Source organism: Equus quagga, chromosome 12 (genome assembly GCF_021613505.1).
Source record: "Equus quagga isolate Etosha38 chromosome 12, UCLA_HA_Equagga_1.0, whole genome shotgun sequence".
Taxonomy (NCBI): Eukaryota; Metazoa; Chordata; class Mammalia; order Perissodactyla; family Equidae; genus Equus; species Equus quagga.
This window is the reverse complement of record NC_060278.1, coordinates 19,898,387-19,921,691: the sequence shown is the minus strand read 5'-3', so window position 1 is coordinate 19,921,691 and position 23,305 is coordinate 19,898,387. Positions and strand designations below refer to the sequence as shown.

General features: G+C 40.3%; 1 long non-coding RNA gene across 5 annotated transcripts in view; it reads left to right on the top strand.

The window, feature by feature from the left end:
- Nucleotides 1-10,064, top strand: part of LOC124248547 (uncharacterized) — a 10,734-nt gene extending 670 nt beyond the window's left edge. Inside the window, exons 2-5 of one of the 5 annotated variants that reach the window (XR_006891069.1) lie at nt 550-781; nt 5,594-5,683; nt 8,858-8,942; nt 9,132-10,064. This is a non-coding gene — a long non-coding RNA (uncharacterized LOC124248547). Of the gene's footprint in view, nt 1-549; nt 782-5,539; nt 5,684-8,857; nt 8,943-9,131 lie in introns of all 5 variants that reach the window. The other 4 variants (XR_006891067.1, XR_006891071.1, XR_006891070.1 and 1 more) reach the window with 4 other exon arrangements.
- Nucleotides 10,065-23,305: the final 13,241 nt, after the last annotated feature.

The following is a 23,305-nucleotide window of genomic DNA, read 5'->3' as shown; positions in this document are numbered from 1 at the left end:
GGGAGTCGGGCCGCTGCTTCCCGGGGGCCCGGCTCGCGGCCCCGAGCTCGCCGGCGCCTCCCCGCCGCTCCCTGGGGCCGGTCTTGTTAGAAACAGCCCTGGGGGTCGGGGACCCTCCTGGCCAGCCCACTCCTTGCCTTCAGATTCGGGGTGTCGAAGGGCCAGGCTCACTGGTTTTAGGCAAGTTTTAGGATTTAAAAAAAAAAAAAGCCCAACTTACCCATCTGCGCTCTGCAAGGGAACGAAGAGATTGTAGAATTTCCTGGTGGGAAGAGTATAGAAGAGTGAGCTTCAGTTCTTCATCCCCGTGCAAGGAGGGTTGCAGGAAGATCCGGAGTTATGTTCAGGGAGAGAACTTGGAATGTGGGGCTTGGAGAGGGTGCAAGGGGTGAGGGGTGCGACGTCAGTGGGTGCCTGATCGCTTTGCTGACTCTTAGGGAAGAAGTGGCCGAGGCAGGTGCAGGGGACTCTGCCGCTTGCTGTAATAATGCCAAAATAATTAGCATAAACGGAAAGCTCTTATTAGTTTTATATAATATTCTTCTCTAGGCAGCTAAGAGCACGCTACGTCTTTCTCACATCTTTAGAGTGTGGAATGGAAGAGAATTTTACACGATCTGGGAAAGGCAGTACAGGAGTGTGATCCGGCGTGATTAAAAGTGCCACCGCCAGACTCATCATCTCTAGACCAAAATACAAAGAGTAAAAAGATGGACAACCCATCCAGCGCTGTGGCAAATTTAAGCGGCCCCGAAAGAATAGAGGGGATTAAAGGAAAACGGTATGTTGATAAATGTGATCCGTTACACAGTACCTCTCACTCCAATGAGGAGACAGCCACTCAGGGTCCACTTTTAACAGGGAGATACAGAAGAATGGGGAAGTTGGGGGCAACTAGCATGAACCTACACACACCCAGAAATAAAATCAAGGTACCAGGTAACCACCAAATAGTGGAAGCGGGGCCTGGTGCGCATCCTGAGGTCTTAGGTGGGCTGCTCCAGGTTGGAGGGGTAGTTGTTGTTTCAGCTCGCTAAAGCAAACCCTTCCACAAGAGGTTTTGAAATCTTTTTGGTCACTGTCTCCTTCTAGGTTATGTTCAAAGCTCCGGACCCTAGTCCCAGAAAATACGTATAGAGCAAACAAAATTTTGTGTAGACTTTTTGGAGTTCTTAGACCCCTGGGTGCTCTTAAAAGGTGGCGCAAGGGGTTAAAGTGATAACAGGGGTTCAATCAACTACCCTGTTTGGTTTCCTTCCGTTATTTTTTTCTCTTTCTTTCTTTAAAACCAAGCCGTTAAAAACCCAAAGGTGTTTTGAATATTTCTAAGAGGCAAAGCTTACTATTTTGTTCCTTGGGTTGGGACCTTTTCTTTCCTTTTGTGATGCCTTTTAAAATGTTATTCTAAAAGCCGCAAGGCTGAGTACTATACCAATGGAGGGACATTTAAGATCGTTCATGCCTTGGAGCATAAAATGAGATTTTATTATGCTTAAGCTATGCTGAAATCGTTGAAGGTGCCACACCAAGAAGCAGATCCCTAGGGGAGAAATTAACAACTTAGCATTTTCAGTTCAAGTGGGAATATGAATTCCATTTACTGAAGAAAATACTTTTGATATAGTTAAGAAGAAAATATTTCAAAGTAATAATATTTTTACATAATACTCATTTTCCTTGACCCGTTTTCCTGGCTCAGCAAAGATGCTCTATGAGCAAGTTGGTCTACAGAGGCCATAGGTCAGGCCTGTCCTATTAATGTAATAGAGAAAATCAACAAATATTTATTTATTCTCCACAGTGTGCAAATCACCATGCCTTTAAATAGCAAAAATGTGTATACTCTTAATTAGCATTCAGTAAAGATTAATTATGATATTTAATAAAAAAGATTGCTTTAAGCGGTATCTGTATGAGTTGCTTGAGCTGCCATAACAAAATACAATAGACCGGGTGGCTTAAACAATACAAATTTGGTTTTTGCTGGTTCTGAAGGCTGGAAGTCCCAGATAAAGGTCTGACAGGGTCAGTTCCTGGCCCCCTTCTCACAGTGTGCTCTCATGGTGGAGAGAAAGACAGCTGCGATCTCTTCCTCTTCTTATGAGGACACTAATGCCATCGTCAGCGTCCCATCCTCATGAGCTCATCTAAACCTATTTACCTCTCCAAAGCCCCACCTCGAAATACCATCACGCTGGGGGCTAGGGCCTCAACGCGGTATTGTTTTTGATTAATTGAATACAGCTTTCGTGTTGGCGTGTCCTGGAAAGTCCTGTGGGAGACCTGCTAAGGTCATTTCTTTGCCTCTATAGTTGAAAGCCCCCAAAAGTTTTAGAACTGCAGGTTTACGTATTATTCAAAGCTCACGGGAAACGGGTCAAGTATCCTGTGACTTCATGGACGCTGAACATCATATGACCGTCCTAAAACTCAGTCAATTATCATGATTAAACGTAGGTTTTAATCTTTGACAAAGACAGGTAATTTGGCCAGAAAACATTTAAGCAATCTTGACCCTAATTCTTTATTTTTTATTATTTTATCGGGGTCATATTGGCTTACAAGATTGTGTAATTTCAGGTGTACATCACTCTATTTCAGTTTCTGTATCGACTGCATTGTGTTCGCCACCAACAGTCCACTTTTTATCCGTCACCACACATATGTGCCCCTTTACCCCTGTCACCCTCCCCTGCCCCCTTCTCATCTGGTAACCGCTAATCTATTCTCCTTATCTATGTGTTTATAACCCTAATTCTTAAAGCTCTCTTTCTGAAAACTGTTCTGAGAGGAATAGCATTATGAAAATTTCCGTCTTTACTTAGAGCCTGGCTGTCCCATAGAAATACAATGCAAGCCATGGATGGAATTTAAAGTTTTTATTAGCCACATTTAAAGAAAGTAAAAATCAACAGGTTAAACTCATTTTAGTCATATATATCTTATTTAACCTAGTACGATATTAAAAATATTATCATTTTGACATGTAATCAATATAAAAATATTAATGAGGTATTTTACTTTTTTTTTGGTATGAAGTTTTGAAAATGGTGTGTGTTTTACGCTTAGGGGACAAATCAATTCAGATTAGCCAAATTTCGGGTGCTCAATAGCCACATGTGGCAAGTGGCTACCATATTGGACAGCTCAGATTTACAGGAGCTATGTGATTTGAACCATGTTATATACATAGATGTGACTGCAACCTGATTATTGTTTGTTTTATTAATAACCTTCAAAAAGGAGATCAGCAGGATGGTATTATTGGGTTTGAAGCTGTTTAGAAGTCTTTCATTGGAGTCTCTGGAATTGAATCAGGTGTACATCCTTAGTGAACCTCCTGTCACTGAGTAGATTCTGGAGTCCTTCAGGAAGATTTAAAAAGTATAAATATTCACTTTTCAATTTTACAATGATCACCCATCAGAAGGGTCATGGAAAGAATAGGCAGCCCTACTTGGGCCCCAATTTATCGATTTGTTGCTGGCCTAACTCAGATTTCCACTTTCATTTACTTTATGGGTTTTAGCAATTGTAATTTAAAGGAATGTAGGAGGTATTTATATGAGATTAGTTAAATGAAAATGTGATCTTGGAATGTTGCACAAATAATGTTACCTTATATTTATATGGGGCTTCTCTTATAGGAACGCAAGGATATTTATACATTATCTAATTCTCTTAATTGCTTTATGAGGTTGGTAGATGTTAATATTCCAATTTTGCAAATGTGGAAAATCATTTTGCCTAAGACCATTTTTTAGTGAAATTTGAATGGCACACTGATTTCCTGACTATCTTAAATATGATGTGTTAACCTTAGTACCTTTCTCTTGTTTTCTTTAAAGTAAATTTTTAATGTTCTTTTTTAAGATCTAACTTATACAGTAAAGAACATAAATCTTAAGTGTATACCTCAATTTCTTTTACTTATGTATATATCCATGTAACCCCCCTCCCTCCAGATTAAGATACAGAACATTTCCAGCCCACCAGCAGGCACCCCTGTGGTCTCTCCCAGCAGACAACCCCCCAAGGAAAGCACATTTCTAACCTTTATCACCATAGCTTGGTTTTGCCTCTCCTTGAGCTTCATATAACTTTTGTGTCAGGCTTCCTTCTGCTCAACATTATGTCTGCAAGATTCATTCATGTTGTTGGGTATAGTAGTGGTTCATTCTTTTTCATTGCTATGTATTATTTCATTATATAAATATGCCACAATTTTCTATCCATTCTGCTGTTGATAGATATTCTTGTACATTTTAGTTCATGTCATTTGGTGGACATAAGCACGCTTTATCCTGTATATATATTCATGAATAGAATTGCTGAATTATAGTATATACATATGTTTAGCTTTAGTAGATACTGGCAAATAGTTTTCCTAATTAGTTGTACCAATTTACACTCCCACCAGCAGTGTATGCGAGTTCTAGCTGTTGCATATCTTCACCAGCACTTGGTATTGTCAGGGGTGTAGCGGTATACCATTGTCTTATTGGGATTTTGGGATTTTTAATTTGCATTCCCCAATTGATCAATGACATTAAGCACATTTGTGTATGATTATTGGTCATTTGGACAGCCTCTCTTGTGATGGGCCTTTTCAAGTCTGTTGCCCATTTTTAAATTTCTGAGTTGTCGATCTTTTTTATTAATTTGAGGGAATTCTTTCTATATTCTGGACATAAGTCCTTTGTAGGATATTTGTTTTGCAAATGGCCTCTCCCACTCTATAGCTTGTGTTTTCGTTCTCGGTGTTCTTAAAGTTCTTAATTTGAGTGCAACTGAGTTTGTAAATCTTTTTATGTCATGTTAGGAAATTATTTTCTATCTGCATACACTTTTCTTTTAAACTTGAATTTGTCAGTGTGTTAGTTTCCTGAGGCTGCTGTAACAAATTACCACAAACTTGGTTGCTTAAAACAACAGAAATTCATTTTTCCACTGTTGTGGACGCCAGAAGTTGGAAATCAGTATCACTGGGCCAAAGTCAAGGTTTCAGCAGGGCTGTGCTCCCTCCAGAGGCTCTAGAGAACAATCTGTTCCCTGCCCCTTTCTGTGCCTTGCCTCTTCCAGCTTCTAGAGGCTGCGGGCATTCCTTGGTTTGCGGCCTCATCACTCCAATCCCTGCCTCTGTCTTCATCACACCTTCTCCTCTGTGTGTGAAGTCCCCCTCTGCCTCTCTCTTATAAGGACTCTTATGATGGCATTTAGGACTCACCCCACTTATCCAGGATAATCTCCCCATCTCAAGATCCTTAATTTAATCTCATCTGCAAAGACCCTTTTTCCATATAAGGTCATAATCCCAGGCTCCAAGGATTAGGATGTGGATGTTTTGGGGGTCCATTTTGCAATCTCTCGGTCAAATTGACTTCAGAGTAACTAAACGTCAAGGCAAGGCAGTGATATTATAGACAGAGTTCTGGCTGGGAGACTTGAGTGAAACTACCCGTGCAAAATTTTAGCATCTGTGAGCCTCAGTTTCTTTGTTAATAGGAATAATAATATATGTCTTCTCAACTCTACAAAGTTGTTTGCAGGTGAAATACTGCATGTGAAATTCATTTGAAATATTGAAATTTAGGGTCACGTGGTGCCGTACTTGAGAAGATGAGGTTGAGTACCTTGCCCACGTATCACAATTCTCATTTCTGCCCCTGAATGAAACTCCTAGGTAAGTAAATACTTCCGGTGGCATTAGAGGGGTCCAAGCCGTAGGGGAAGTTAGCCTGGATTTTATGTCAAACGTTCCAGACCGTGTAGCATCGTAGTTTGGAGTGTGTCCTCTGGGATCAGACCTCCTGGGTTTGAAGCCCAGCTTGATTGATTCCTAGTGGGACAATCTTGGGCAGTTTGGGGACTGACTTCACTTAACAGCCTTCTGACATTATATCCAGGGACAGTTTAATATAAAGGATTGTTAACTAGTAGAAGGGGCTTAGCTGCTAAAGGGAGTAAAAGGCTAAAAGGCATCTAAGGGGTACCAAAGGCCCAGCCACTACCTCTTGGCTGAAAGGAGGGGACAATAAAGGAACTAAGGGCAAGGATGGGAGTCAGTCCTCTTCAGAGAAGCCATTGCTACCTCAGGAACCTGCAGCCTGCTGGTGGGACAAGACTTGCAGAAGGTAGGGCCAGAGCTGGTCTGCAGAAGCAGTGCCCAGAGAGGAGAGTGTGGCCGGAGATGCGGCTGGGACTCCAAGCTGGCCTCTGGGCTCCTGCTCTGAATAACTATGGAGGACCAGGACCTGTAAGGGAGGGTCTTCCTGGGGCTGCAGCCTTGCAGTGTCCCTCTGGTGCCCTCTGTTGACATAGCCTAACATTCTGCCAGCTCCAGCCATGAGGCAAGGCAAAGAAGGGTGGGTTTGGGGCTGGGACACAATACATTGATAACTGGCAGTGATTTATCCTCTTATGCCTTATGTTCATCTGGAAACGGGAGATAATAATTTTACACCCCCCCCACATACAAAGAATTATCACATAGACTTATTGTAAAAAGTAAATGAATTAATGCGTGTAAGTGCTTAGACCCATAGCTAGTGCAGTCTCGGTTGGCTATTCCAATTGGCTCTAATTTATTACCTCCTACCGGGCCCATGTCATGAGCTGATATCCAGGGAAGAGCGGGACCCTGCCTCTGCCCGCATGGAGCCGCATCTTTAGCGCCTTTAGTTACATGGTCAGATTTCAGATGCTTCCTAGTTTGTATTTTAAGGACTAATACTATCCTGAAGCCTAGCTTTAAGAATTTGAAGAACTTCTTAGCATAATGTAACCATTTTTCTTTTGGTCTAACTCTTTTTAGCAGAGAAGGATGCATGATATTTTTCTCTGTGGTTCCTTAAAAAGAGAAATCACTGCCAAATAATGAATTCCTTCACCCAATATTTATTAACTGCCTACTATGGGTCAGACAGGATTCTAGGTCCTGGGGATGCAGAAGTGAACAAGAAAAGACAAAACGAAATTTCTATCTTCATAGGGCTTAGATTCTAGGTGGCGGCTGGGGGAGATGGACGACAGACAAAATAAATAGAAATAGGGTATAAGTGATAAGTACTATGGAGAAAAAGAAAACTGGGAATGAGGATAAACTTGATTCTCTTCCTCAAGTCTCACTACTTAAAAAGAATTATGTGTGTGTCTGTGTGTTTTGGTGCCAGTTCCATGTATATTCTGTGATTCCGAATCAGTTGTGGAAACTAGAAACGCCAGGATTCCAGGAGAGCCTGTGTGGGGAAAATTTTCCCTTTGATTTTGATAAAATTTGAGTTAGGTTCTTTTTTTTTTTAATCTTCCCCTCATAATGTAAACATATTTGCCTCAGTCAATTCAGATTCATTGTACCAAGTTGCACATCTATGTACTCAGTAGGCGAGAGAGTCCTTTCTCTATTGGCAATAGCCTTAATTCTCTCTTAAGTGCCAGATTGGTGGTAATTCTCTCTGGTGAGTTGCTAAACCCAATCTTTTTCATCTGTATGTCTGAATGTCAACATCTCCTTAAATCTGAGTCGGACCTCTGTGTTAAATTCTTTTTAAAAATTCTTCCTTATTTAAATATTCATGGGAATGGCTGATCTCCAACCTATGAAATAAAAGTAGAAGTTTTAGACAAATCTCTTCCATTTAATTTTCCCATTCCAAAGACTTTAGAAACAAGTCTGAAAATTATAGGAACCACAAATTTAAAAAAAAGTGTTAGTTTGATATGTCTGAAATTAATGCTTTAATTTATTCACCACAGAATGTCTTCACACATCGCTGTTTTTTGTAATTTATACCATACACTGTCTACTCAAGTTAATGTGTGAAGCATGGTTAAATTATGCCTAAAAAGGAATATGAAAACTCTCTACAATATGGTCACGGGAAAAGGGTCTAACAAGGAGTAATGGGGCAAAATTTAAATAAGAGAAATTGAAATAGAAGTTTCAGAAAAACTGTCAGGTATTGAAGATTCACCTAACTGGAATAAGCTCCTCAGAAAAAGACTTAAAAACTTTTAGAGGGCCAGCCCGGTGGCGCAGCAGTTAAGTTCCCATGTTCCACTTCGGCAACCCTGGGTTTGCTGGTTCGGATCCCGGGTGCGGACATGGCACCACGTGGCAAGCCATGCTGTGGCAGGCGTCCCACATATAAAGTGGAGGAAGATGGGCATGGATGTTAGCTCAGGGCCAGTCTTCCTCAGCAAAAAGAGGAGGATTGGCGGTAGATGTTAGCTCAGGGCTAATCTTCCTCAAAAATAAATAAATAAATAAAAAATAAAAATAAAGTGAGGCATATTAAAAATTAAAAAAAAAACTTTTAGAGCAGTCGACTGGAAATGGATTAGACAAAGTTCTAGAAAATATTTCTATAGGGAATGCATAATTGTACGTGTGGTCTAACCAGTAGACCACATAATCTAATGAGCTTTTGTGTGTTTTCAATCTTTTGTTAATCATATCAAAGGAGGTTTGGGATAAAGATCAAATGAACAATTCCATAGAAAAGAGACATATTTTGTCAATATGATGTCGTTTGTTCTTTTCCCCATTGTGTATCACATGCTGACAGGACTTTCGTTCCTCTTCTTGTGGCTAATTTAATGCTGTAAAGGATGCCAGACTGATAGCTCGGGAGATTGCTGTCTGTTCTACACGTTCCTGACCTTGTACTTCAGTCTCATTCTAAAGGAGTCCGGGCGAGAACTGTAAAGGCAGGATGGTCACTGTGTGATACAGTTTTGTTTTCTTTTTGAGATTAATAATACAGTCCTAATGAGTGTTTTTAAATGTTAGCAATTTGGAGGTTGCATTCATTAATTCACTGAAACTCCTACCTGTGTGTGAAACCCTTGCTTGTAGGTTTTAGGCCGTGTAGGAAATACAGATCTCTGAGAGACTGCTCCTGCCTTCAATGAGTGTACAGTTCGGTGAGCTGCTAAAATGAGTAAGAGCTGCTCTTTACATGGGCCATCACTTCTAAAACTCTGAACCCAAAACGGGAAATGGAGTTCGGAGATGTGAGGCATGAGGGGGTGGGGAGAGGGGATGTGCAAGAGGAGGTTGCCACGCTGGGTGAGTGTAGGTTTATTTCCCTCTGTGATGATTAATAGACTTGTTTTTTCTCTTGTACTAGGATTCTCCCAAGAAACAGAACCAATAAGAGATGGACAGGTCTAGATAAAAAGATGTGTTTGAGGAACTGGCTCACATGATTACAGAGACTGAGAAGTCCCACGATCTGCATCTAAAAGCCGGAGACCCAGCAAAGCCGATGTGTAATTCCTGTCTGAGTCCAAAGGCCTAACAACCAGAGGAGCTGATGGTGTAAATCCTCGTCCAAGGGCAGGAGAAGACCGAGGTCCCAGCTCAACCTGGCAGGTAGGAAGCAAAAGGGACGAATTCCTCCTTCCTCCTTTTTGTTCTATGCAGGCTCTCAACAGATTGCATGAGGCCCACCCACATTGGGGAGAGCAGTCGACTTCACTGAGGCCACTGATTCCACTGCTAACCTCATTCGGAAACACCATCACGGACCCGCCCCATGGCTCAGCCAGGTTGACACATAAAATTAACCATCACAACTCTCAAGTCCTATTTCAGCGGTTCCTTTCAAACCGAGTTGAAGATGCGAAATAACTTTTGGACTTCTCTAGAGGAAACATCAGCAGGACAGTCTCATCATTTACGGCCTGGGCCTTTGCTCCCGCCTGGCCTGCCCCACTTCTCCTCCGCACTCTAGAGCTCTTCCTGTTTGCCTGCTCTGTTCTCAGGGAAGCTCCGCTTGTGAATCTTATCGTTGACCCCAACTCCCCCATCTGTCCCTGCCCTACTCAGGCCCCGGGGAACAGTGGGCGGGAAAAGCTGTTCAGCGCTTGTCACCCACTGTGGCTACTGCTGTTCCCTGAGCTAGCACAAGGCCTGTTCCCTCCTCACTCAGGTCACCGAAGGGTCCCTCGTTTCATCTGCAGAATCCTTTGTAGTCGAACCTTTGCTTCGATGAGATCTATATCTTATGGGGATAATGTAGTTTTTAAAACAGCAAAGCAAAACAAATAAATTGGATATCTACTATGAAACTTAGGTGATTTGGTGATTCTTCTGGTTTCATGAGTTGATTGTTAGTAATTATGTATATAGATACATTTATACAATTCTAATGATTTTTACTAATTGAATTGAAATTGTTTATAATTACAAATTAAATGTAGTTGTAGTACATATTTGCTTTTAGAATAATGATTTAGTCCTACGTAGTGACACTGCAGTAGTTTTAATCTCTGGAGAATTCAGTTGAGATACCTTTTTTTTTTCATTTTTGGTGAGGAAGATTGGCCCTGAGCTAACATCGTTGCCAATCCTCCTCTTTTTGCTTGAGGAAGATTGGCCCTGAGCTGACATCTGTGCCCATCTTCCTCTGTTTTTTTGTATGTGGGACGCTGACACAGCATGGCTTGATGAGCAGTGTGCAGTTTCTGCACCTGGGATCCGAACCTGTGAACCATGGGCCACTGAAGCAGAGCACATAAACTTACCCACTATGCCACCGGGCTGGCCTCCTGAGACACCTTTTTTTTTTTGTTTTTTCTTTTCTTTTTTTCACCGGGGGGGGGGGGGGGGGGAAGATTAGCCCTGAGCTAATATCTGCCAATCCTTTTTTTGCTGAGGAAGACTGGCCCTGAGCTAACATCAGTGCCCATCTTCCTCTACTTTATATGTGGGATGCCTACCGCAGCATGGCTTGCCAAGTGGTGCCATGTCCGCACCCGGGATCCAAACCAGCGAAGCCAGGGCCGCAGAAGCGGAACGTGCGAACTTAACCGCTGCGCCAGCGGGCCGGCCCCCTAAGATACCTTTTTTTAATGAGAATGATCAAGATTGAAGATAAAAAAAAGTGAGAATTAACCAGGTTAGAGTAAATTTATCACTTCAAAATTTCACTTTTTTCCTCAATCTGTGTTGGTGTTTTTCTAGAAAGACTTTTGAGTGCTTTGGCTGATGCCTGTTTTAAGTTTTCTAGGTCCCCTGGAGTTGCCTTTTATTGTAGTGGCTTTGATCTGTTCTCTCAGTTTGGCAATGCAGACTTCCTTCAGATTTTTAAACGTTCCTATAAGCACTTTGCTTTGAAATTCCCAACTCCCTTTCCAGGAGCTGAGAAGAGACTTTGAGCTCATTTAGACAAGTTACGCTGACAAGGAGATTTTCATATGGCTACAACACCATATAGTCTTTAAGGACAGCTGACTTGGTCCCTGTCTATAGTGCACCAATAAAACATTTCCAGCTACTTCAGCATCTTAATGCTCCCAACGGCCTCTGCTGGATCCTGCTGCTTTTGGAGACTGATTTTTTGATATTCTGATGTTTTCAATACATTTTTTTGTGGGCAACTCAAGAAGTAGTATATACCTAAGAATTCTCATTTTCAAGCCTAAGGTATTCACTTCTGACGTTAGTGATATTCCTCTCATTAATTTTCTTAAATTAGGGTTACCAGATCTAGGGAGAAAAAACTCAAACGGGAACACCCAGTTAAATTTGAATTTCACATACAGAAAGAAAGCTTTTTTTTTTCTTTAAGTCTAAGTATATCCCATGCAGTATCTGAGACATACTTTTACTAAGCAATTATTCGTTCCTTGTGTGAAATTCAGATTTAACTGTGTGTCTTGTATTTTATTTGGTTGCCCTATCATAAATGGGATTTTCTGCTCCCGCAGCTTCCCCACCCTTCCAGCTCCAGAACTTTACCCGGGGTTCAGAGTCCAAAGAGAAGGAGAGGGCGTGGAGATATAGGAATATAGGAGGGGATACTTGACGTTTGTTGCCAGGTCCTTGGCAATTTCCTGGCCATAAACTCCCTTCTAGGCCTAGAAAAGTGGTGCTGAGGTATCAGGTAAAAGGAGGGGAGCCCCAGGAATGAGGTAGCTTCTCATGGCACTGTTTGCCCATCCATTTATCAATAACAATTTATCCAGACCCCAGCAGCACTGCAGCCCCATTTACCAGTGAATACGTGGTCCCCGACTGTTCATCTAGAGTCTACAGCCAGGCCGTGTGGTACTTTATGATGTCCTGAGAGCCTGTCTGGTTGCAGTTACCCATCATCCTACCGTTTAGTGAAATGTAATTCTGCTTGTAAGATGTTGGTATGACAAGAAAAAAATTAATATTTGAGGGTTCACAGCCTCTCCTCCTCCTCACCTTGAAAAGGACAATTCTCTCTTCCTGCCCTGTGTCCCTGGTCCCAGGATCACTGGGGACCAGGTTAATGGGAGAGGGCTGGAATTAAACGCAGCCACGGCCGGTTTGATTGACCTCAGAAAGGCAGCAAGATGAGACGAGAACACATACAGAAGACGAGAGAAGCAGGGCAGAAAAGGAACAAGGCGGTGTGCGTGTGGAAGGGAGAGATCTGAGAGGGGAGGATTTTGGAGGAATGTGAAGAGAAAGAAGGGGTTTGAAGGCAGTGTTTCTGCCAGACTCTGTGAAATATCAGGGAAGAGAAAGAAAAAGATTTTCAGGAAGTTGTGGTGTGGATTGTAAGATTCATTCCCCGTTGGCATTTTTTTGAGCAGCTGTGGTTAATATTTATATTTATTTAGTGACTTTTTAGCTGTTGCCGTGATGTTTCCCCTGATTGTGAATTATCCTGAGATGTACCTACATACGACCCAGCTCTATGCCATTTACCCAAAGTAGGGAAAGAGAAAAAGCAGGGCAGTGAGGATCCATTAAATTCTGATCAGACAAATGTTGGGCAGCCAAACTGTAAAGCAGTGCCTCATTTATTCCATCATTCTAACAGTCCCTGGGAAGAGCTAAAACAGTTATTCCCCACAGGAACATTAAAACATAAATTGATGTTATCTATTCATGTATTTATGACATTATGGATTTTCTCTCTACCCTCTTTCCTCCCTTTTCCCTCATATAGTTAAATATACGTGTGACATGATGTGTGACCATGAGATAAATAAACATATTTTTGTCATGCCGAGTAGAACTTATACTCCAAATCAGTGGTTTTTTCTTTTTCTTGCAAAGTTTGTCAACGTGGATGCTGAACTCTTTGCATCTATGCATCATTGCACTGCATTGCATTGTTCAAAAACATTGGGATCTCCTGTTTTGGAAATACCTTCAGAGTTTATGTCAGATTATTTTAATTATCCTCACTAATGGAAAATCTGTGTCCTTAAAGATACATTTGACTTTTGAAAACAGCCAAGGATAATTTGGAGTGTACTTTGATGGATAAAGTATATAATCATAAAGATTACACTTTTGGATAAAAACAAGATAGGAAAATTAATGAAATTTTCTGCATAGCTCATAAACTGAAAATAATAAAATAAGGCATTCTAAATTATTTGTGAGCAATGAATTGAGTTGAGTAGAAGTATAGTCTCCCAAAAACTACTTCAAAATAACCATTTCTTTTAAACTGTGTTTATACATTTGTTTATCCATCCATTCGCTCAACACTAATTCAATAGACATGCCTTGAGGACCTACCCAATCTTAGACACTGGCTCTGAAAATACCAAGATAAAAAAACTTAGTTCTTGTTCCCAAAGAACTTCTAATTCCATTGAAAAATAGATATGTAAACATACAATTTTAATATACAGATCCAATCTGAAACCTTTGATGGATTTTGGAAGTGAGAATATTTCACATTTTAGCAAAGTAATACGATGGGATTCCAGTTGCTATGGCCGGAGAACAATTACCCCAAAACTTTGTGTCTTAAAACAACAAAAGCATTTGTTTTTCTCATGAGTCTGTGTTGTAGGCAGGGCTTGGTGGCATCAGCTTGGCTTTGCTTCACCTGGCCAACAGTTGGGGCCTTTGAACGCTGAGGGCAGGCATTGCTCTCACATGTCTGGCAGTTGACACTGGTTGGTGATTGAGACCTTGGCTGGAGTTGATGTGCCAGAACACTTACATGTGGCCTTGCCATGTGACTGAGCTTCCTGACAACATCGTGGGTTCCAACGGCAAGCATTTTGAGAGAGAAAGGAAAATAGGCAGAAGCCATATACCTTTGATGTATGACCTAGCTTTGGAAGTCAAGCAGTGTCTCTTCCACGACTTTTATTTATAAAACCACTCCAAGTTTCAAGGAGGAGAGGAAATAGCCCTCACCTCTTGATAAGGAGTGAAAGTTGTAGAAGAACTGTGGGATAAGAAGTGTTGCAGTAGCCATTTTCGGAATGGGCCACAGATAACGCATGCGACATGTTACATAATACTACCATTGGTGGGGGGGCTTCACTCTGTAATGAAACCCACTAATATTTCTGCAACAAAGTGAATGAATATTCACACAAAGTGGAATAAATTGAGATTATAGATATAAATAGTTCAGTTCAGGTTTTGCCGCTAAATGAGTTACCAAAAAATATTTTAGTTTTCAGAGGTTTTTCTGGATTTTAGACTTTCCAGTAAGTGATTTTTGACCTGTAGTATAATTTTTGCTGATGCAGGTTATAGGTATCCACAACATATTTGGACGAAGAGACTGTAGAAGGACTGAGGGAGTAAGAAATCTTCACGGAAGAGATAGCCGAAAAGGGGTCAATTAGGAAGGACACTCCAAACTAAACAAACTGTCTGTACAGTCATGGAGGTCTGAGAGAGCATGGGGTGTCCAGAGAAAAGCAAGGTTTTCAGAATAGAATATATAGATGAGAGAGTGTCGGGGTCAGGTCATGAAGAGTCTTGGATGCCGTATTATGGAATTTGGATGTTATCCTGTAGAGATAACATGAGACCAACCACAGATTTTAAACAGGAGAGGGATGTGATCGTATTTACTCTTCAGAATGATTATTTTGGTAACAGACAGTAGATCGAGGGGAATGAGAATAGCGTTCACTTAGGAGGTTCTTGAGTAGGCAGCTAGAAATGATGATCGCCTAAAATAAGAGCGAGGAAGAACTGGTGCATTTAGCTGCATTTCCTTTTCTACTATAGAACAGAGTAAATCAAGAAAAGCATGACACGGAGATGGAGAGGAGTTTCATTGTCTCTTTTCTAGATTAATTTTTTATCCAAGTAGTGCGTATATCTTCTTTACAATGTAAAATAGCATAAGGCATAGAATAAAAACCAACATGCCTCGCACCACATCTCATCACCCCTAGTCTTGCTCCCTAGAGGCTCCCACTTGCACTCCTTTAAATGGTTTCTTCTGGGGTTTACCTCCATGATCTAAATAATGTGCTGTGTCTGTTACAAGTAGTGGAAAAACCAATTGAAAATAACTTAAATGGTAACACGTATTCTCACATAACAAGAAGTCCAGATTGGGCAGGCTTCAGACACTGTGTTTGTCTCCATCTCAGCTGATTCCTCTCGTGGTCACAAGCTTGATGCTTTAGTTACATGAAAAAAAAAATCCAGTGGAAGAAAAAGAGGGACTGTTCTTCTTATGAGTCTTTGTTTTGTTTAGTTTATCAGCAAATAAATTTTTTCCAGAAGCTCCCCAGGTCCCTTCCCTTCCTGTGCCTTCTGCTCATTTGGGTCACATGCCCTGTGTTGGGTGATCTGTTAGTCACTTGGCATCACTTCTTCTAAGGGCTCCTTTCCTTTGAAGAGGAGAAGCCAGAAGCTACATTTGCCAGAATCTTCTTCATTTTGCAGCCAGGCTAGAGCATGTCAGCGAGAGGCACCCTTGCGCCCAAGTGATGGAGCGATCCTTATTCTCCAGTCAGTTGCAGTCAGAATTGTGAGTAGATGTGATACTCCTAGAAACTTCAAGGCAAGTTGTTTTTGTTTTTCTTTTTTTAAAGATTGGCACCTGAGCTAACATCTGTTGCCAATCTTCTTCCCCTCCTCCTCCTCCTCCTCCTCCTCCTTTCCCTCCTCTCCCCCTCCCTTCCTCTCCCCCTCCTTCTTTCTCTTCTCTCCAAAGCCCCCTGTACATAGTTGTATATTCTAGTTGTAGGACCTTCTGGTTGTGCTATGTGGGACGCCACCTCAGCATGGCCTGATGAATAGTGCTAGGTTCACGTCCAGGATCCAAACCAGCAAAACCCTGGGCTGCTGAAGCAGAGCCTGTGAACTTAATCACTTGGCCACGGTGCCGGCCCCTCAAGGTGAGTTTTGAGAACAACTTGCTTGAGTGCTTCAAGTTGAGAAGGTCAGCGGTGATTTCTCTGACCATTGCTCCCTTAGGCCTTTTTTCTGGGTAAGCCACCAATTCCCTATATTAAAACCCTTTATATCTAGACTGCAAAGAGTAGCTTCTGGTTTCCTGACTGATATATGACCCTTCCTAAACGTATCACTGATGCTTCAAGAGAAATGAATTATGGCGCTGACATAGATGGATCAAGATTTACACCCATAGACATGTGGAAGGAGGATGGACATTTGAACACAAATCCTGTTCTACCAACAAAGAAAAATGGGATGAGGAAGGAGATGTGATTCCAGTATGGAGCAAAATAGTAATACTGGGAAATTTGGCTTCTGGTAATGGTGACGTAGCTTGGTTGGACTAAGCTTCCCACAGATAACAGTGATAAAGTTTGGATGAAAATATTAAAAATCGACTACTTGAAGACACTAGACAGAGACTAAAAGCAGGCAGAAATTGGAGAGGAGTCTCCACTTAAAAAGATTGGAATTACACCAATGTGATTTTGAGTTTGCAGTTTTTGCCCGGAGTTGCTCACCAGTGAAGTTGCAGACTTACAGGATGGTGGTGTCAGAGTACAGAGTTCAGGGCTGGAGGAAGGGCTGCTGGGGATCTGGGGGCAGGGGGTCCTAGAAGGGAAGGAGCCATATTGATGGTGAGCCCCCACATCTGCACATAAGCCCTGCTCAAATTCTTGTCTGACCATTGAAATATACATTAGTGGAGGAGACAACAAAGAGCCCAGTGGAAAAGTGGCAACTAAAACCTGAAAGAGTTGAACAGAAATTTCAGCTATACCCCAAAACAGAGGAGGAGACAGACTTAGGAGTTTGAGTCCAGCCAAGTCAATTCCTTGCTAGAAGAGAAATCACACTTTTCTGAGCAATATAACAGAATCCAGAGTCTCTCCAATGTATCATTCCTAATGTCTAGTAGACAATAAAAATGACTAGACGTGTGAAGAAACAAGAAAATGTGACTCAAATGCAAAAAGAAAAAAAACTGTCCATGGAAACCAAACCTTAGGAGGTGCTTAGCAGATGAGGACTTTAAAGCAACTACTATAAAATATGTTCAAGGACTTAGAGGAAAATATAGCCATATTGAATGAACAGATGGAGAATCTTAGAAGCAAAATAGAAACAATGAAAAGATTCTGTTTTAGCCTGTTTGGGCTACTATAACAAAAATGCCATAATGACAAATGTTTATTTCTCACAGTCCTGGAGCTAGAAAGTCCAAGAGCAAGGCACCAGCAGATTTGGTGTCTGGTGAAGGCAGACTTCCTAGTTCGTAAATGGCTGTCTTGTCACTGTGATCTCACATGGCAGAAGGGGTAAGGGGGCTCTCAGTGGTCTCTTTTACAAGAGTACTAATCCCATTTGTGAGGGCTCCACCTTCATGAGCTCATCACCTCCCAGAGGCCCCATCTAATACCATAACATTGGTGGTTAGGATTTAAACATGAATTTTGCGAGGGGACACAAACATTCAGTTTATAGCAGACTCAAATGAAAATTCTAGATGAAAAATACAGTAACTAAAATGAAAATTTTACTGCATTTGATTAACAGCAGATTGGAGATGGCACAAGAATCAGTGAATTGAAAGTAGATGAATGGAAATTGTCCAAATTCAAGAAAAATGATGGAAGAAATATGAATAGATCCTTAGAGAGCTGTAGGACAATACAAAGCAGTCTCATATGTGTGATTGGAGGACCAGAAGGAGCAAAGAGAGAGAATAGGGAAGAAAAAATATTTGAAGAAATAGTGATTGAAAACTTCCAAATTTAGTAAAAACACTAACTTATAGATCCGAGAAGGTCAGTGAACCATAAGCAGAATAAATACAAAGGAAACCACACTAGGCACATGTCAGACGGCTGAAATCCAAAGATAAAGAGAAAATAAAAACTATATATTATGTAAATAAAAACGTTAATACAAATGATGGCAGACTTCTCGTCAGAAAGAATAGATGCCAGAAGACTGATGCACACCCAGATCCCAGCAATGAAAACCTTGTTGCCTTCATTGCAAGGAGCCCCTATAGCAGATAGCCTTCAGTTGTCAGCCCCTTTCAGGAACTGATTAGCTGTAGAGAGCTCCCTCACTCAAGGTCATGCCCCTTCCCAGGTTGCCTACAGCCAGTGATTGATCAATGCAGGAGTATCTTGATGCAGGAGTATCTTGACCTGACTATCTTGGCCCAATGCAAGACAAATCAGAAGGGCCGTTGTTGCTCCAGATCGCCCCAGGGTGTGTAGGGCATGCAGCTCAGCTCAACTTTTCCTTCTGACTACTCTTGCTTCCTTCTCCTTTCTGCAGGTTTTGATTCAAGGAAACTCCTTAGTAAACACCCTGCTGGATAAACTCCATCTCAGAGTCTATCGCCCAGGCAACCCAACCTGTGACAACAATTGAATAACATCTTTAAGTACTGAAATATATAAAACTATCAACCCAGGATTCTGTATACAGCAAAACTGTCTTTCGGAAATGAAGGCAAATAAAGATATTTTCAGATAAACAAAAGCTGAGAATATGTATCACCAGCAGACTTGTGCTATAAGAAATACTAAAGGGAATTAAGTGGAAGGGGAATGACACCAGATGGTAACTTGGATTCAATGGAAGGAATAAAGAATGCAAGAAATGGCAAATATTTGGGTAAATATAAGAGTATGTACACATTTTCTTGAAAAATCATATGATTGTATAATGCAAATTATAACACTGTGTTGTGGGGTTTATAACATAAGCAGATGTAAATATGAGTAAAACCTCATAAAGTTTGGGAGAGTAGTAAATAAAACTATATTATTAGAAGGTTGTTATATTTATGTACAGTTGTGCAATATAAACTCTAAGTAGATTGCGACAAGTTAAAAATGTATAATCGTAGGGCAATTACTAAAAATAATGCAAGATGTATAGCTAAAGAGCCAATAGAGGAATCAAAATGAAGTACTATAAAACATTCAGATAACCCAAAAGAAGGCAAGAAAAGAGAGAGGAACAAAGAGAATTGGACAAGTAGGAAACAAATAGCAGAAAGTATATTAATAATAATGGGAATAGGTTTCTTATTGTCAGAGAAGGGAGTTACAGATACAGAAAGCAGGAAACTAGAATGAACTAGTGGTGTTGGAATTTGTGTGAATCAATGTCTTTCAATATATATAAGTAAATACGTAAGCATGGAAGTAATATGTGTATGTATATACTTATATGCCTGTGTATATGTCTATGAATATATGTATATATGTGAATAGATGGATAGATGGACATACACACAAATCCATATAATGACTGGCTCTGACCACTGACAAGGCTTGAAAGCATCAACACCCAATAGCAATGAGCTCATCTGGAGACCTAATCTTGATTTATGAAAACCATTCTCAAGCAAAAAGAACCAAGGCATTTTGAAGAAAAGATTGATTTGAGGACTAGGGTAGGGAATAGTCAAAATGAGCCTGGAACATTTCGTACCAGAAAGTAAGTCCCCAAAGAATGATGGAGATACATCAAAGGACAGAGTTCAGCTTGAGTGGGCTCCCAGTGGCAAAATCTGGGACAATATGACATCAAAATAAATAATAGCAATAAATTATAAGCCATTGAATAAAACAAGAATCCAGGTGTCCACATTTAATATAAGTAAATGTGTGAGTAAATTGAAAGTTAGACGAGGAACAGTTATTTACATAGTCTCAAATTACCTCCTCATAAAGCACCTATTAATTACAAAGGAGAAAAGGGTAACTTTACAGTGGAGAAGCTGGCAGACACCGTCTTAACCAAATGAGCCAAGATAGCCTCACTAGTAATGGGACAAAGGGAAATTAGAACCACCTGATAGAATTCAATGAGGAACGGCACGCACCATCACTTCGGCCATACTGCTGTCAAAGATCCATAAGCTGAATCTAATCACAGGGAAACATCAGAAAAGCCCAAATTGAGGGACATTCTATAAATAACTGTTCTGTAATCTTCAGAATTGTCAAGGTCGTGAAAATTAAGGAAAGTCCAAGAAACTGTTCCAGGCTGGAGGAGACTAGAGAGACGTGACAAATAAATGCGATGGAGGATTCTGGACTGGGTCCTTTTGCTATTAAAGACGTTAGTAAGACAATTGGTGAAATTTAAATGGGATAGAAGGATTAAATAGTAGTGATGTATTAATGTTAATTTCCTGATTTTTATGAAAGTGTTGTAATTATGCAGGAGAATATCCTTATCTGTAGGAAATATACACTAAAGCATATGGGAGTAAGGAACGTGATATTGGCAGCTACTCTCAACTGGTTGAGGGAGAAAAAAGTACTTTGTACTGTACCTGCAGCTTTTCTGTAAGTTTGAGATTGTTTCCAAAATAAATAAACACTTACTTCCAAAAAAAAAAAGTACCCATGAGATACCAATAGAATGACTAAAATAAATAGAAAATGATGACAGAAAATATTGAAAGGAGGGTGTGAAGGCATCAGAGCTCTCATAAATTGCTGGTGTAATGTAAAGTTATAAAATCACTTTGGAAAAGCTTTGGTAGTTTCTTATAAAGTTATCCTTTCCTTTGACCCAGCAATTCCATGCCTAGGTATTTACTCAAGAGAAATGAAAGTGTATGCCTACACAAAGACTCGGACATGAATGCTTGTCACAGCTCTCTTCATAATAGCCAAAGTCAGGCAACAAAATATCTTTCAAGAGGAAAATGGATTTAAAATTGTGATATAATCATACAATGTAATAGTACTCAGTAATCAAAAGGAATGTACTAATACATGCAACAATATGGGTGAATTTCACAGACATTATGCAGAGTGAACAAAACTGGAGTACATTCTCTATGATTCCATTTATATGAAGTTTTAGGAGAGGCAAATCTAATCAGTGGTGGAAAAATTCAGAACAGTTAATTGCCTCTGGTTGTGATGTGATTAACTGGGAAGGGATAATATTTTAGGGATATTTCTGGGCTGATGTAAATGTTCTACATCTTGATGGAGTGTGGGTTACACAGATGTATCAATTTATCAAAATTGTAGATTGTTTACATAGACAATTCTAAGGAATCTACAAAAAAAGAGAATTTAGCAAGGTTGCAATATACAAAGTTCATATAGAAAATCAATTTTTTTTAAAGATTTTATTTTTTTTCCTTTTTCTCCCCAAAGCCCCCCAGTACATAGTTGTATATTCTTCGTTGTGGGTCCTTCTAGTTGTGGCATGTGGGACGCCACCTCAGCGTGGCTTGATGAGCAGTGCCATGTCCGCGCCCAGGATTCGAACCAATGAAACACTGGGCTGCCTGCAGCGGAGCGCGTGAACTTAACCACTCGGCCACGGGGCCAGCCCCTAGAAAATCAATTTTTAAATTTTATATCCTAGCAACAATTGGAAATGAAATTTTAAAAGTACATTTATAACATCAAAAATTATAATATTTAGGGAAAATTGAGCAAAAGATATGCAAGACTTCTATCCTGGAAACTACAAAACGCTTGTGAGGAAAAAATTAAAAGACCTAAAGAAATGGAGAGAGGTACCATGCTGAAGAATTGGAAGACTCAGTATTGTTAAGATGTCGTTTCTCCCCAAATTGATCTCAATCCCACCAGGCTTTTTTTTATAGAAATTGAGTAGCTGTTTATAAAATTTATGTAGAAATACAAAGGACCTAAAATATCCTAAGCACTCTTGAAAAAGTAGGGCAACATTGAGATGTTCCTCAACTGCCTAGTAAGGTATTAAAAAGATAATAAGAAGAAGCTTAATGTGTATGAACAGGACTTGTTGTCTGGTGGGCTCTGTAGGGTAATTGGCAGGCACATAGCTGTTTTATTGGGCAACCTCCAAATGTGAATTTTCTCCAGGAGGTGAGGCATCGATGCGGAGGTGCAGTGGTGGTTGGGGGAGTGACAGTGGGAGAGGGGACCTTGGACTGTACCATTCAATAAGCAAACTTTCATGCAAAAAATTTTTAGGGACGTTTCTTCACTGACTTCTACTATATCTAGTGTCCATGTCCAGAGCATAGGGTTAAATTTCTCCAAATATAAAATGAACCTCTCACCCCTTCTGTGGGTTGATAAGGGGTGCCTAGCTTCATGGAGTATGGGAGAGACCTTTTAAAGACACTTTCAGCCAATCCCTCCATTTGTAGTCCCATTCTCACACCCATTTCCTGTCTTATTTGGTGCTCTAATTTCCAGATCTTCCCAGGGTTCTTTTAGGTGAATTGGCTTGCTTCTTTTGGCATTCTATTGTGAACAAGTCTGGTTGCTTTTTGGCTTTCTCTTGTCTGCTAAGTAAATTACCACTCCATCGTCTGTTTTCCATTTCCCAAAATTTTATTGATAATCCTTATCTGTTGTTTCATTCTCTTTTTTGTGTGTGTGGTTATGTATTTTTTAACCCTTTACTGCCGTTTTAGATTGGTTTTGGTAGTGGACATAAAAAAATACTTCTTTAATTTAATCTTTAGTTTAATCTGCCATGAAAAACTGGAAATCTCTCTGGGCTTTCCTGAAAGGTAGTGTGATTTGGAAAGGTAGAGATTGACGGGGAGGGACCCACAAATGGAGAGAGAAGCGATAGGTGGAGAGAGGGGACAAATACGAAAGATATCTAGATATGAATTTTAAAGTACTCAAATATTTTTATTATGAATTTAGGAAAACATTCTTTGGTAATGAAGTTATTGAAAAGAAAGAACAACAGTGATATTTTTAGTGCACGTGCTAAAGACCAACTTTTGTTTTGGTTTGCTTTACAGGTGTATTCTCATTAGTGAAAGATACTGATGGGGTTATAATGGGCTAAAATCCTTATCATGGCAAACAAAGTCAGACTAATGGCCTCCTGGATTTCACATGTTCTAGGCCCTTCTCTCTCTGACTTTATTTCATACCACTGCACCTTCATTTACTATTCTTAGGCCTTCTTAAATAGATATTATATTTTAGCCCAATCCTATTACTTTATAATCTTGTCTATATAGCCCCAATTAACATGCCTGTTTAATCATTCTGCTATCCAAAGAATGTAAAAAAATTTTTTGCATAAACTCTTGTGGATTATTATAAAGTAATGTGTTTTACTCTTAAAAATCAATTCCTCTTCAATAAAATATTAGCAAATCAAATC